Source organism: Taudactylus pleione, unplaced genomic scaffold (genome assembly GCF_031769625.1).
Source record: "Taudactylus pleione unplaced genomic scaffold, aTauple2 ptg000108l, whole genome shotgun sequence".
Taxonomy (NCBI): domain Eukaryota; kingdom Metazoa; phylum Chordata; class Amphibia; order Anura; family Myobatrachidae; genus Taudactylus; species Taudactylus pleione.
The window spans coordinates 4,988,753-5,004,450 of NW_028284510.1; the positions used below are offsets into that span (position 1 = coordinate 4,988,753).

Genomic DNA, 15,698 nt, shown 5'->3' on the forward strand with positions numbered 1-15,698 from the left:
CGCACCCCCCGCACCCGCCTTGTGATGCCACTGCGACAGAGCTTATCCCTTACCCCTTCCCTACTCAACCCGTCCTTATCCCCATAGTCTAATCCTTCAACTTTCCCCTTCCCCCATCCAAAACAATTAAATAACTCAACTAATAGGAGTGTGGGATGACTCCTATAAATCAATAGCAGCTAGTGATTATAGCCAGGACCATTAATCTGTGAGCACTGACCAACAAAATTCCCTCAACTACTGTTTTATTATTTTTCTAAATTGTACTAGAAAACACTGAGATCTATTTACTAAGCAGTGTTAGGAGACAGAGTGAAAAGTTATACGGCACCAGCCAATCAGCTCCTAACTGCCATCTCACAGGCTGTGTTTGAAAAATGACAGTTGGGAGCTGATTGGCTGGCACCTTATCACTTTTCACTCTGTCTCCTAACACTGCTTAGTAAATAGACCCCACTGACTGCTATGATCAAGGTGATGGGGAAAAGTTTATAGAACACTGTATACCAAATGTGATTATATTGTCACAAATATTCTGATTTATACATACATATAAAGTGGGTGTACTCACATTTTTGGATTGTCTATAGGGACAAAGGACCTCATTCAGAGTCGGTCGTTGCGGCCGCACGGTCGTACGCATTCGATGTCTTTCTTTCTGCACCTGCGCATGGCTAGTTGTGCGCATGTGCGTAGGGGCTCTACCGATCAAAAATACTGTCGGTCGTAGGGCTTCCGACACGGAAGTGGATTGCTAAAGTTGATTGACAGGAAAAACCGTTTGTGGGAGTATATCGATGTGGTGGTCTGCAAACGGAGGCATTCTTCAGCGTTTCCAGGCGTTTTAGGGGAGTGCATAAATTACCTGCTTTGTACGACCAAGAATTGCGGATGCATGACAATGTCACTCTACGAACAGGATGATCGTCCAGGCTAAGGTAGGCAAGAAGCGTCCGTAAGCCACAACAGTACAATCGTTAATCTGATGTTACCTGCGATGTTTCTATTTGGAACCACACAAACCAAGCAGCTAAGGCCCTCATTCAGAGCTGCTCGTTAACAGCAGTACGCTCGTTGCGTTCCGATGTTGAGAAACCGTGCATGCGTCGGTGTAACACTGCGCATGTGTGTACGGCAGATTGCGAGCTTTTTGACACTCGTTCGGCAAATTGCAAACAGGAAGTGACATGTCAAATGTGATTGACAGAACAGGCCGTTTTTGGGCGTTGACGGGGGTGGAGATGGAAAAACGCAGGCGTGGCAAGGCGTTTTTGGGGCGTACATAAATTAGCTCATGCGAACGTCCAATGTGTTCGTACCAACTCATAAGTCACTGGCTGATCCTCTTTCCGTTCATACTGCTCGCACAGCTTGGGGTCTGGATTACTCGACCACAATGGCAATGGCCTTGTCCTTTGGCCCGGGCCTCCTCGATGTTTCATCGATTTATCACGGCTTGTCAGAAAAACAATCAACTTTGTATTGAAAACCAGCTTGTAATGTGTTTTTTTTTTTTTCTTTGGAATAGCACAAAACCGTACGCAGCTGAAAATCTCGGCTGCTAATTTCAGGATTACACAATCAATTTGCGTTTTTTTGTAGGAATGTATTTTACAATTTTGTTAGTGTTTTTGGATATTGTAACAATATTGTCATCATGTTTGTGTGTATTGTAACCTTTTGCATTGGGCTGGAGTTTTTTTTTTTTTTTTACCAAAGTGTTCCTTAAAGTAACATTTTGTTTTAACCCTTGATTTTTTGGAACTCCAAAGCTAAGATTTCGTTTTTTCCTTGTGGGACAGGATTAACTAGAAACCAATTTGAAATTAATGTCACAATACAGTTGAGAACCATTTGTAGGTTTTATTTTCAAAACACATTTTAAAACAAATCATGTGCATTTTCACATACAATTTTGGGGTCATTGTTACCCACTAATCTTTGGTACATTTGTTTTTTTAAAATGATATTTTTGGTACAAAAAATACAAAAATAAAAAAAACAATTCACAAGAGAGGGAAGTTTTGGCCAGAAAGGAATATGGGGCAAGCACAGAAGGAGTGTGGGCAAAGTAGCCAGTGCAGTCATCGTTTCTTTCCCCATTTGGCTGGGGTAGGGTGGGCGCCAGACCGACTCCGGGATGTCCTCTGGCTGGCCTGTCCAGAGGCAGATGTTGTGGCCTCTGGACTAGGCACAGGGCTAGGCACATTTGGAGGAATGGCTGTTGTTTTGCCAGAGGTGGAGGATCCTGATGTTCCGGCAGGAAGGGAGGTCGGCTCCACCATGTGCTGGCGAATGAGCTGCTCCAGGGCATTGGCGATTCGGATGTTGGCCCTGGTATTTTCAGCCAGGGCCTGACCAATGGTCATGTTGGCCACAGCATTTTGCTCCAGGGCCTCAGCCACCCGTAGCAGACTGGCGTCCATCCTCTGCAGAATCTCCGTATGGGAATCCGATTTAAAATTGAGTTCTGTGAGGAGTGCCACTGCCTGCGAGGGGGATTGCCCAGGACTGGCTTCTGCAGGGTCCTCAGCCGGATGTACTGGTTCCTCCCCTGCAGAGCCAGCAGAAATTCTGTGGCCAAGGCTCCCCTCTGGAGCAGACTCATCCGCCTGTGTCTCTGTGAGAAAAAAGAGAAAAGAGGAACATTACAATCTACATATTGTCACATTAACATTTCAGAGTTGGTTACATCACAAAATTTACCTGGGACAACATGAGGAGCCGCAAAGTCTGACATGTCCGTATCCATGTTGGACACACCAAACACCTCCACATCTTGCACACACCCCTGTGCCAGCTCTTCCAAATCATTAAACTCCAATGACACAGGGGTGGGACCCCCACCTGTCCCCCTTGCATGCCTAGCCCTGTCAGCCATTTTTTGCTTTAGGCGATATTTGAAGTCTTGCCATCTGTGGGTGAAAAAGTAGGCATTATTCCTGCATTATTTGACCCTGTTTTTTTGGGTGGTCAAGTTTTTACTTACCGGCGTTTGACATCCCGGGCTAGACGGACATAATCACCCACCCTATTGACAGCACTGGCTATCTCCTCCCACATTCTCCACTTCTGGCTTGCACCCATATTCCTGTCTGCCTGTGACAGGATGTCCACACACTTCTGAACCTAAACCTCCATCTCCTTTCTTGTGAATTGTGGCTGCCTTTTCTTTTTCCCAGCTTTGCCCAGAATACTGGGCCCAGCAGCCTCTTCCATGTCATCCTCAACACCTATTAACAATAAAATTGTTAAATTTTAGCTGCCCAACTTTCACTATATTCTGGCTCTAAATAATCCTTGATTAGAAATGCCAGAAATACTTACCGGCCGCCTCTTGGCCATTGTTTGGCTGGTCTGTAACCATTTTTCATGACAAAACAAGAAATACACCAGACCGTTTTTTTTTGGTCGTGACGTATTTATACATGCGTCCTTATTATTCGTCCGCATCATTGATTGTGCTTTCCTATGATCCGTCCTTAATTTGAGCGGGAAAAGAAACACTATTCATGGCTTTGGCCGACTCGAGTCTAGGTGGTGTGTTGTTTGTTGGAGGTTACGTTGGTCGGAGTGGATTGTTGGTGGGAGTTGTATTTGGCGGTGTTTGGTGATTTTTTTCTGTGCGTTTTTTTTTGTGTTTAACTTTCCGTTTGCATTTTTTGGTGTGGTTGTTTTAGTTGTGGTGTATTGTTTTGGTAAGTTTTTTTCCGTCTTCCTTTTGTTAAATTTGGCTATCCTTTTTTGTTTTTGGGTACCAAAATTTTTTTTATTTTCTCCTTTTGTAGGTTTCTTTTGGCTCTGCCCTAACGACCTTTTTGTTCTGTGACTTCTATATCCTGTATTGGTAAGTTTGGATTTTCACTTGTTTGTTAAATGTTCATGACTTTTTTTATGCATCTTTTGTGGACATTACTGGTTTTTTTTGTGTTTTTGTGGATCATAAATGTGAGAACTAATTAGCGCATTTTTGTTGGCTTAATTTCTCTAGTTAAATTGTGAACTAATTAGCACATTTTTGTCGGCTTAATTTCTCTATTTAAGTTGCGAACTAATTAGCGCATTTTTGTCGGCTTGATTTCTCTAATTAAATTGCAAACTAATTAGCGCATTTTTGTCGGCTTGATTTCTCTAGTTAAATTGCGAACTAATTAGCGCATTTTTGTCAGCTTGATTTCTCTAGTTAAATTGCGAACTAATTAGCGCATTTTTGTCGGCTTAATTTCTCTAGTTAAATTGCGAACTAATTAGCGCATTTTTGTCGGCTTAATTTCTCTAGTTAAATTGCGAACTAATTTGCGCATTTTTGTCGGCTTGATTTCTCCAGTTAAATTGGGAGATATTTACCGTTCACAATCTTGGTTGTTGTTTGGGGCCCAAATTGTGGAAGTCGGCGCAATGTCGGTTTGCTCTTTGTTGAAATGTGTGTTTATCCCCTTTTATGTTTTGTCTTTTACAAAATTAAGCTTCCAAAATGGACAACACAAATTTTGTCCTTGTTCTGGTCTTTTGAATTTTAGGTTTGGGAAATCATGACAATACCCCGGCATGTAAGCATCTTTGGATTGTATCGTAAAGATAAGTATTTTTCACTCTTTTTTTGGGGAAATAAACCTTAACTTCATTTCTTGCCATTTCAGGTTGATCTTGGTCGGATTGTTGTCGCCATGCTCCCGGAAGCCGACCAACCTCAATATCATCCCAGGCGTAGGCATCGTAGGCGTGCAAGGCCCCAGATATATAGAACACGTGTCACCCTTTTTGGAATGCCTGATGATGAGGTGTTAAGGCGCTACCATCTTCCGCCCCAAATTATCATAGACACTCTCTCATTAATAGAGAGTGATCTTGAGCTGCAAATTTACAATCCTACAGCAATACCACCACTTACGCAATTAATGGCGGTGTTACATTTCTGTGCCTCAGGATCCTTTCAAACCATGGTGGGAATAGTTGCGGGAATATCCCAATCCTCCTTTTCAAGGATCCTGAGGGCAGTGATGGAGGCCCTTTTCAAGCACCTCCATCATTTTATTAAAATGCCTTTGGATATGGGTTCCCTTAGTGTGGCCAAGGCCAATTTTTACCAAATAGCTGGCTTCCCACATATCATAGGGGTTGTGGATGGTACTCACATACCACTTCAGCCTCCAGCACGGCTGGAGGCCATTTTTAGGAACCGAAAACACTATCACTCACTGAATGTAATGGTGGTATGTGATGCCTCCCTCCAGATCCTGTCCCTGAATGCAGAATTACCCAGGAGTGCACATGACTCATTCATCATCCGGCAATCAGGGATATGGCAAAAATTACACAACCTACAAGCTGGTGATGCATGGCTTCTGGGTAAGTGGAGACCTTTAGTACATACCAATGCAAAGCTTGTACACAGTGTTCCTGATGTTGTCACTTCTTTTTCACAGGAGACAGTGGCTACCCTTGCATGCCCGGGCTGCTCACTCCTTATTTGGCTCCCACACCAGGCCCACAAAGTAATTTTAATTCGCACTTACAGCCACCAGGCAAGTGGTGGAGCGCTGTGTCAGCCTTTTAAAAGGCCGATTCAGATGTCTCCACCGCTCTGGTGGCGAACTCATGTATTTGCCGGATATGGTTTCGAAAATTGTGGTCCTGTGTGGGATATTTCACAACATCACCATAAGGAGTGGTGTCCCAATGCAGCCAGAGGATGCCTTGCCTGAGGATGGCCCCCCCCGAGGTTGGTCGGAGGTCAGTATGTGGGGGGGCCATACGCGATGATGTGGTTGTCAGATTCTTTAGGTAATTATTGGCACAAAATAAGTTATTTGACACAATGTCGAAAGGATTTTTTTTTACCATCAAATTAATCGTTTTTTTATTTCCCATATTGTGTTTTATTTCATAAACTTTTGGAATGAAATGATGACTACTTCCTTCTCCCAAAAAATGACTTCATGGGGCCACATTGGATATATATTCTGGACCCAATTTTGAAACGCAACATTTGTGGAATCATGTTGGTATGCTCATTCGTCAACCAGTTCTTGATTTTTAGTTTATTTTTTATTATGGTGTTTGCTGGTTTTTACAGTTTGTTATCACTGTGTGTATTGTTTGTGACCAAACACTTTGTGTTTTTATTTTGTGGTGAATAAATTTTTGTTTTTTTTGAATCCAAACTATTTTTTTCAACATTACAAGCAAGTGTAAGCAGGTTCACCCAAGGAAAATTTGCTTAATGGATAATCCTGTAATGTGTCAATTTGCTCTTTATTTAACTATGCTTTGTGGGTAAAAACCAACACCAAAAGGTATTATGTAGAATCAGTATGCTTTTGAATCTCGGCCTAAGCAGGTTTACCTAAAAATTTTTACATGTAAATTAAAAAAAAAAAAAAAAAAAAAAAAACATCTGGTAACTCTCAAAACCTATTGTTAGTGTTAGCTGTTTCATGTGCCTGCTTTAAAAAAACATCATAACACAATCTTAGTGACATTAGTTTCAAATACTTGCTGCAAGAGTCTACTTATGTAAGTTTAAACAATCTAAGATTTTCAGACAAGGAATGAGACTGTATTCAAAATGTAACTTTTTATTGTAGAAAAATAATTTGGTGGAAAACCATAAAAATTAGGGCCGCAGGATCCCCGCCATCCTATCCAGGACCACCAGCAGGCCGATCACGTGCCCCCGCATCAGTTGGACGCACTCGGCTAGGTCCGCCAAATGCCTATGGCCCTCTGTGGGTTAGAAAATTGTGGTGCTTATTAAAATTAATCCATAATTTATGAATCTAAAAAAATACTCAAGCAAAATAGACTTAGCAAAAAGTGACAATAGTGTTGCAAAAACCACATTAAAAAAAAAACCTTGAACAATAAAAAAATGTAAAAACAAAAACCCATAAAAAAAGAGAAAACGGAAACCAGAGATACAAGTTTGACTGTTTTGACATGTGGGATATGTGTATGGGGAAATCAGCTGTGAAATGTAAATACAAACAGATATATAACCAAACTTTAAAAAAAAAAAAAAAAAAAAGGAAAAGGCACAGACAAAGTATTACATCAACACATTTTCCTTACCAAAAAAGGATAAAGGGGAAACATACCGTTGTGAATGACGGCTGGCCCTGAAACCACTCCATCGTCCTCCTCGGAGGTGGTCACATTTCCCAAGGAGGTGGGATGGGTTATAACTGATTCAGGAGATGGGGTGGTCAAGAGAGGGGTGGGTTGAGGGGAGGGGGAATTGGGATGGAGGGGAAATTGCCAAGAGGGATGGGCGACAGGGTCTGGGCAGGCTGGGGTGGAGGGGGAATTTTGGGAAGAGGAGGTTTGGCTGGGGGTTGGGGAGAGGGGACGAGAGCGCCGTCTTTGCCGGCGATGACGCCGTAGTCTTCGCTCGGCCCCTAAATGATGGGAAACAAATTGAGGTTAGTTTAGAACATCACCTTGCTAAACGCTAATTGTTTAACCCCAAAAAAGGAAAACACCCACACGCAGATATGAGTGCAAATAATAAACAGGCCAAACAAGAAAACATGTACACGCAGATATGAGTGAAAACAAGAAACAGGCCAAACAAGAAAACATGCACACGCAGATAGGGCCACAAAGATAAACAGGAAAACCAAAAAAAAAAAAAAAAAAAAAAAAAAAAACTTACTTTCTGCTATACGCATGCGAAAGTATGCCAGCAAGCGGGGCGTCCGCCGTTGAAGGTCGGACCACCTGCGCTCCAGCTGGCCGATGTGTCGGCATGAGCCGAAGGAATGCAGGCGGCCGCGAACCTCCGCATAGGCGGCACGCTTCTCCCGATTGCTGATGGGGGGAGGCTGGCTGGTGATACGCCTGTCCATCACCTCTGTAAGAACCAGAAGTTCTCGCTTGGTGAATGCAGAGGCTCTCATGATGGCAATGGTGTATTTTTAATAAAACAGTTTTAATAAAGACCAGAAAATAATTTTGATTGGCTAATGTAGTTGGGAAATTAACAGGAACCATTCTATTGGTTAGTGTATGAGTCATGTGTTCGACAGTGCCAAAAATCTATTGAGAGTTATGATAGGCTTGATGCAGTGACATGCGTAAGCTAATTTAAATAAAGAAATGAACCCAGTAAAATATGCGTGGGTAAAAACACGGAAAACAAATGGATAATTGGCTCAAACATGTATTTTGGCAAAAGAAAACCATTGTTTAAACCATATGTATTCTGCGGGTAAACACAAACACGGACAAGAGTACAGTTTATTGAAATACGAAAAAAAAAATTACACATGTGAAGAGCAATTAAGCTAATTTATATATTGATTGGCATGATACGATTGAAGGAGGTAGGTAGAATGAACGAGCAGGTAATCGGAATCTGACAGGCCCACTTCCGGTTTGTACTTGTGCGTGCGTTCCCTGCAAACCACATTGGGGATGTACGCTCGCTATTTGGCTCGCTCGTTAGCTAGAGGAGGGGTCGGTAGACTTTGGGGAGGAAGTTTAGCTGCGTTCGAAATTACGTGCGAGCGCTTAAATTAACATATTTCAGCACGTACGCCGAACGTACAAACGGCCACTTGCGTCCGGGTCTGAATCAGGGCCTAAGATTGCTGCATTGTAACTAATAACACTGCTAATTACCTTGCAACTCATTTCACTTGCGTGTGCATTAGGGAATTCGTAACATAAATGTTTATTTGAGCTTTTTTTACTTTTTTTTTGTAAAACAGTTTTTAAAACATCTAGCATTGTGTTTTGCGTAGCAGCCTTTTCAGATACCATACTTTTTAAACCTTGTATACATTGATATAGTTAAAGATAGACATTTTTGGTGTAAAAAATATTTTTTTATTTGAAACTTGCCTTTCAGCACAAATTAAATATTAATTTTTACCACAACATTTGCATATAATTAAAATAATTAAAAAAAAGTGTTTTTTTAAATAAAAAAAAAAGAGCTTGAGACATTGGTGACAAGAAATATGGGGACTGGACAACTGGTGAGGGAGGAGATATCCAGGGCTACTTTCGTCGTTTGGACCAGCTCGGAGGAAGAGGTACGCTACGGACAGCCGACTGGCGTGTAACACGCCGACTGGCCTGGCCAGAGGTAGATGGGATTTCCTCTGGCCTAGGCATAGGGCTCTCCATACTTGTGGGGGTGGCTGTTGGGATGCCAGAGGTGGTGGTCCTGGGAGGAAGGGAGTCTCGCTCCATCATGGCAGGTGGGTTGGCTTGCTCCTAGGTATTGGCCAAACGATCTAGGGCCCCAGCAATGGTCTCCAGGGCCACCGCCACCCTCACCAGAGTGGTCTCCATCCTCAGAAGAACACATGTGTTCTCCTGAGTTTGGGAGACCAACCTGGTGAGGAGAGGCACTGCTCGTTCTGATGGTTGCCCTGGAGTAGACTCCACAGGGTCCCCAGATGGAGTACTAGGATCCTCCCCTGCAGAGTCTCCATCTGTGCTGGACCCAGACCTGACCTCAGGAGCAGGCACTACCTCCTCTGAGTCTGGAATAATAAAAAAAAACATTAGTATTTTTTCCAAAAAAACAACCGCATACATGTTTGAGCTTTATACTTTTTGGCTTCCAAAAAAAAATTTACCTTCTTGCACATGTGGAGCATTGAAGTCGGCCATGTCAGTGTCCATAGTGGACATGCCAACTATCTCCTCTTCCGTCACACATCCCTGAGCCAACGTCTCCAACCTTGTCAAGGCCAGCTCCTCAGGGATGGGACCATCAGCATGGTTGTCCCCGCAGCATGGTCCACCCTACTCCGTAGCTTCCTCTTCAGTTGGTACTTGAAATCCGTCCAGCTGTCAATGTGATTTTGACATTTTTAAGGGTTAGTTTTTTAAAATAAGATCAAGCTTTTGACTTCAGTACACTCACAATATCATTTTCATACCGTATTTTAATGACTTTCATGGTTCTGTAGGTTGTCCCCAAACCATTAACAGCCCTGGATATCTCCTCCCAAATCCTGTGTTTGGCTCCAGCCCCCATATTTCTTGGGTCATGGACAAGGTTATCCATTATCATGGTCACCAATGTCTCAAGCTTGATCCGTGAAAAAGGAGGGTTTCTTGGCCTTGGCCTGCTTGGGCCCACCTCCTCCTCCTCTACTGGTAGAATTGGATTCCCAGCACCTACAACATTTTTTAAATTAAATAAAATTTTAAAAGTTTATTTTTGGAAATATGAACTGTTCTTGTGTTGTTTAAAAAATTTGATTCGCACTTACCTGCCTCAGTTGGCCTCTGCTCACCATGCTCGTCGCTTGACATTTTTCAAACCTGTGAGAGAGCATGAAGAATACTGCTTGTGTAGACTATTTTATAGATGTGAGTGCATCCCTGGATTGGTTACCTGTGCATCCTTATTTGCCTAACTACAAATGCACACCTTTCCTGCATTCCGTAATCACTGCGTGGGTTGGGTTAGATGTGAGCGCATCCCTGGATTGGTTACCCGTGCATCCTTATTTGCTTATCTACAAATGCACACCTTTCTTGCATTCCGTAATCACTGCGTGGGTTGGGTTTTTTTTGGTGGTGTTTTTTTTTGTACCTTTTTCTTGGTGGGTGTTTTTTTTAGGTTTTTATTTGGTGGGTGTTTTTTTTTTTTGGTGGTGGTTTTTGGTTTACAAATTTGTTTGGTGCAGACATTTACAAAACCCCATTACTTGTTGTGTTTGACCCAGTTACTTGTTGTGTTTGGGTGACCGTGCTTTTGTAGCCTTAAAAAACCAACATTATTAGTAGACTCAAGTAAGTGTGCCAGCCTACTGCATTTTTTGTTTATTGTAATTTTGTTCTATAAACCTTACATTATTTTATAACAATTAAAATGTATTTTTTAAAGGTGTTTAATAGTCCATTTTGTACTTGAATCAGGTAAGTGTCTATTTATACCAACCTACAATTTTGTTTTTTTAGTTGATGTTTTTTTTTGTGTCGTTTTTTTAACATTTAATAATGCTTTTTTTGTATTTAGGAAATGTAAATTCCAAAATTTAACAACAATTAATATTGACCAATTTAAAAGTTAAGGTTTGTTTTAACAATAATAGTAGTAATAGTGGTTTTGAATAAAAAATTTAAATAAAGTTTTTTTCTTACCTTAAAAAAATCAACCGTACAACAAATACACCTGTAAGGATTTCCGAAGATGGCACTGCCTGACCCTGTAAGAATATGCACCATTATTATAAAGCGAAGTATTTTTGAACAAATAATCAAAAAACATTCTCGAGAACCAATTTTAAACAAAAATGTAACTTTACAGAGCGATGTGGGACTGCTAATAGTGGCCATGTTGCCCCCCACCAACCTCCTGCTGGGTGTAGGCATAGGAGGCCAAGATATATAGAACACGTGTCACCCTTTTTGGAATGCCTGATGATGTGGTTGTAACCACTTATCGCCTGCCTCCAAATATTATCCTAGACACTCTTTCAATAAAAAAGAATGATCTAGAAAGTTAGATTCACATTCCTACAGCAATCTCACCACTTACACAGTTGTTGGCAGTGTTACATTTCTGTGCCTCAGGGTCCTTCCAAACCACTGTGGGGCTGGTGGGTGGCCTCTCCCAGACCTCATTTTTACGGATCCTGAGGCGTGTGCTCGATGCATTCTTCAATCATATAGCACATTTCATTAGTATGCCTTTGGATACAGAAGCCCTTGATGTGGTAAAGCAGAAGTTTTTTGAAATTGCAGGCTTTCCACACGTCATAGGGGTAGTGGATGGCACTCACATAGCACTTCAGCCCCCTGCAAGCAGGGAACAAATATATAGGAACCGCAAACATTTCCATTCCGTAAATGTAATGGTGCTATGTGATGCCTCCCTCCAGATCCTCTCCCTGAATGCCAAATTCCCAGGCTGCAGCCATGATGCGTACGTGATCCAGCATTCAGGGATTTGGCAAAAATTAAGCACACTGCAAGCTGGTGATGCGTGGCTTTTTGGTAAGTAAAAATCCAGTATGTAGCTATAGTAATAGTGTAAACATGTTTTCATGGTCAATTTTTGTATTTTTTGGTGTCCCATTTCCATCAGGTGACAGTGGATATCCTTGCATGCCCTGGCTGCTGACTCCTTATTTGACTCCCACACCAGGGCCACAAACTCTATATAATGCCGCGTTTACTGCCACCAGGCAGGGGGTGGAGCACTGTATCGGCCTTTTAAAGAGCCGGTTCCGGTGTCTCCATCACTCTGGTGGTGCACTCATGTACTCGCTGGATATGGTTTCTTGTATTGTGGTCCTGTGTGGGATTTTACACAACATTGCAATAAGGAGTCGAGTACCCATGCAGCCAGAGGATGCCTTGCCAGAGGATGGCCCCCCGGAGGAAGGTGTTGTGATGCTGTCGGGGGGGCCAGATGCGATTATGTTGTTTCACTTTTTTTTAGGTAAGAATATTGACCTGTTTTTTTTAACACTTAGTGCAAATGTATTTTATTGTGTACCTAATTTTTTTTTTCTTTTCCTACCAACAAAATCACAACACTTCCCAAAACTGCAAAACTAATGGAACCCATTGGCAATACCCTGTATGTTTGTGCATACAGGGTATTGCCTGTATGTGCTAACAAATTTAGCACGGATATACCCCAACATGTTTAGTTAATTTGCCTTTTGTTTTATTAATTAGTATGTTTTCCAATCAAAAATCTGTTTTTTTTTACTATTGTTTATGTCTGACTAAGCCAGATGTTTTCTTTGGCAAAACCCTGAGGACATTTATGTGTGATTCTGTTCAGAAATTCTTTTTACGAGTAAAAGCCTGTTGGAAACATGTTTGTTATTTAATAAATTTTTAAAATTAAATACAAATGCTTTTTTTTTATGAAAGCCATTTTGAGGTGGATAATGTATACCAACCCCTAAAAAAATACTACATTACTGCAAATGTTCTTAAGGTTTACTAATACATTTTTGCATTTATTACACTATGGAAAGGCACCTAGCTTTGTTCACACAGTAATTGAAATGCAGAAATACACCCTTTAATTTCTTTAAAAAAAGAGGACAAATGTTTGAACAACAAAAACTTTAATGTAAGATATTATTTAGAAAAATGAACAAATATAAAAAAAAAAAACTAAAAATCCTCCAAACTCTGCATTAAATAGCCACTTGTGCTTCGCAGCTGGTCCCTTATTTGCCTCAGGATGTGGGTTAGATCTGTGGACTGAAACAATTTTTTTCGTTTTAAAAACTTAATAAAAATTACAAACATTTGAACATTACACATTATTCAATGTACAAAAAAGTGGGTAAACACAATGATGTTAGGGTGTGTTTGAAAGTTTATGACACACAACATTATTAATAGGTTTATACTTTTATGGTGTAAAAATAATTGGAAACCCTAACTATGTAGCGTAAGCCAAAAACCCCTATGATTATGTTAAAAATAATGGAAGGTGCATTCTTAAGTCATGATGGCCATATCCTTAAAACACAATGCACATATTCACTTCTAGAATGTTCTGGAGAATCCTAAAATACAATGTGTTTGTTTGCTATGGCAAACATCACTTTTCCTAATGAAGTTACATCTTAGTACATTTTAAACACAGTGTCCACAACATTAGCAAGGGTAGTCTGGTTACTAGCACCTTGCCAAGTTGTGTGACATGTTTTTTAACATTCTAAAATACTAATCATAATGTAATAATTTTTTCCAAAAAATACAAAACATTTTTAAAAGCCCAAAGGACCTATATTTTTGTGGTCGCCCCCAAAAAAAAGGCCCAGGCATAAAACATAAGGTTGCAATTTTGAAAAACTGCATTACTGCGCAATGATTTTGACACCCATACTGAAATTTCAAAAAAAAATACCAATGGGAAAAAATGTTTACAAATACATGTATAACAAAAACAGCAAAAAAAAAAAACCAACTAAACACATACCCTGTGGCACAACCCCAGATGTTGATGGTGCCGGAGATGGGGAAAAATCTGGAGTTGGGGGAATTGTGGGAGGGAAATGGAGCAGGAAATATCCAAGGGAGGGGATATTTGGGAAATTTGGGATGAGTGGGCAGGGGAGGGAGGAATACTCTGGGAGTATTGGAAGAGGGAGGGAGGGTTACTGGGGGAGTATGGTGGTGGGGATGGTGGTGTGGATTGATGGCTGGGTTGAGGAGATGGTGAATGGGAGGGTGAGGGCTGCAGGTTGGCACCTGCATTTCTTTGCATTCTGCGTGCCCTTCTCTGTCTCCGCTGTGCTTCTAAAATGGAAACAGAAAAAAAATATATATATATTAGTTTTGAATTTTGGCTACACAATACAAGTACACTTTACACATTCAGGACAATAGGGACAACATACAGAAGGGTTTTTTAACATTGACTAAAATAACATACATTTTTAACAGTCCACTAATTATTACTTTAAAACAAATGCATACTTATGTCTGTGTTGTTGTGCCCGCAAATTCATCAGGAGTGCAGGCGTCCGGCAGCGCAGATCAGACCAGCGCCTCTCTAATTGCGCAATATTGCGCCTGTATCCCGCACATCTCAGGGCTCGCCTCACCTCTGCATAGGCCGCCCCCTTTATGCAGTTGGAAATGGGCGGCTCTGTGGACGTAATCCGCCTGTCCAGGATATTCAACAGGACCAGCAATTCTCTCCTGGTAAAGGCCGCGGCTCTCATGATGGCAATTGGCGATTTTTCAGAAAACATGAAATATACATGGGGTACAAAATAGATGATTGGCTAAAATATTTACACAGTTTCCAAAAAAAACCACTATTGGCCAATCCTTTAATCATGTGGCCAGAAAAATAAGGTCACATTTGATTGGCTACAACACGCAGTGTGCAGTTGCAACCATAAGAGTGCAAATGATCCTAACGCAAAATGCACATGTATTTTTAAAGATAACACACTTATCAATAGTACATTCACAGATAATAAATTTTACTTTGTTTTTTAAATTGTGTTAAAAAAAAGAGAACGGAGAAAACACACACGAAATGAACAATAAAGTTTATTGACACATGATAAAAACTCATTTTAAAGAACAGCAAGAGTTAAACACTCTTAATTAGATAATTGACAACAAGCTTATAACAAGCTGATCGATAGTCCATGAAAACATGACATGTGACCATCAAAACAACACATACGGTGGCAAACATCAACATAATTAGCATACAATGACTGACAGCGCCTGACTACGATTGTTTCGTTCGTTCGATCAGATCAGTCGGTAGGTAGAGGAGGTGCAGTGCTAATGAATGGGTGTCACTTTGTTTTTGATCGACCTGCCGTACGATCGGAATTTGCGGTCATTGGCCATACAACCGTGCGGCTGCAACGACCGACTCTGAATGAGGTCCAAGGTCCTATGAAAATCTTGGCAATGTAGTACTCTGATCCTTGAATGTGCGTATGTCTAAAAGATGAAAGGGAGATATTTTTATGTAACAAGTTTATTGAACAAGACTTTTGCAGATATATTTTTTAAAGTAAAGTTTATTTTGAAATATTGTGACTATAGTTTTTCTGGAATCTAATAAAATCAAAAAAGTTACCAATGTTATACAGTTATGTACGGTGTCAATCTAGCACAACCATGCTCTACACCATACACAGCCTGGTGATGTGACCTCGCTCACTGCAAATAAAGTGAGTCATGTGCACCTTATCACTACTTACACATCTACACACTATTTGCAT

General features: G+C 41.0%; 1 protein-coding gene across 1 annotated transcript in view; it reads right to left on the bottom strand.

Annotated features, from left to right (window-relative positions):
* LOC148525482 (chemerin-like receptor 1) overlaps positions 1 to 15,698 on the bottom strand; it is a 47,417-nt gene that overhangs the window by 16,993 nt on the left and 14,726 nt on the right. The window contains exon 2 of the mRNA XM_088470972.1: positions 11,110 to 11,174. The gene's annotated coding sequence lies outside the window, so the exon portion shown is untranslated. The remainder of the gene's footprint in view (positions 1 to 11,109; positions 11,175 to 15,698) is intronic.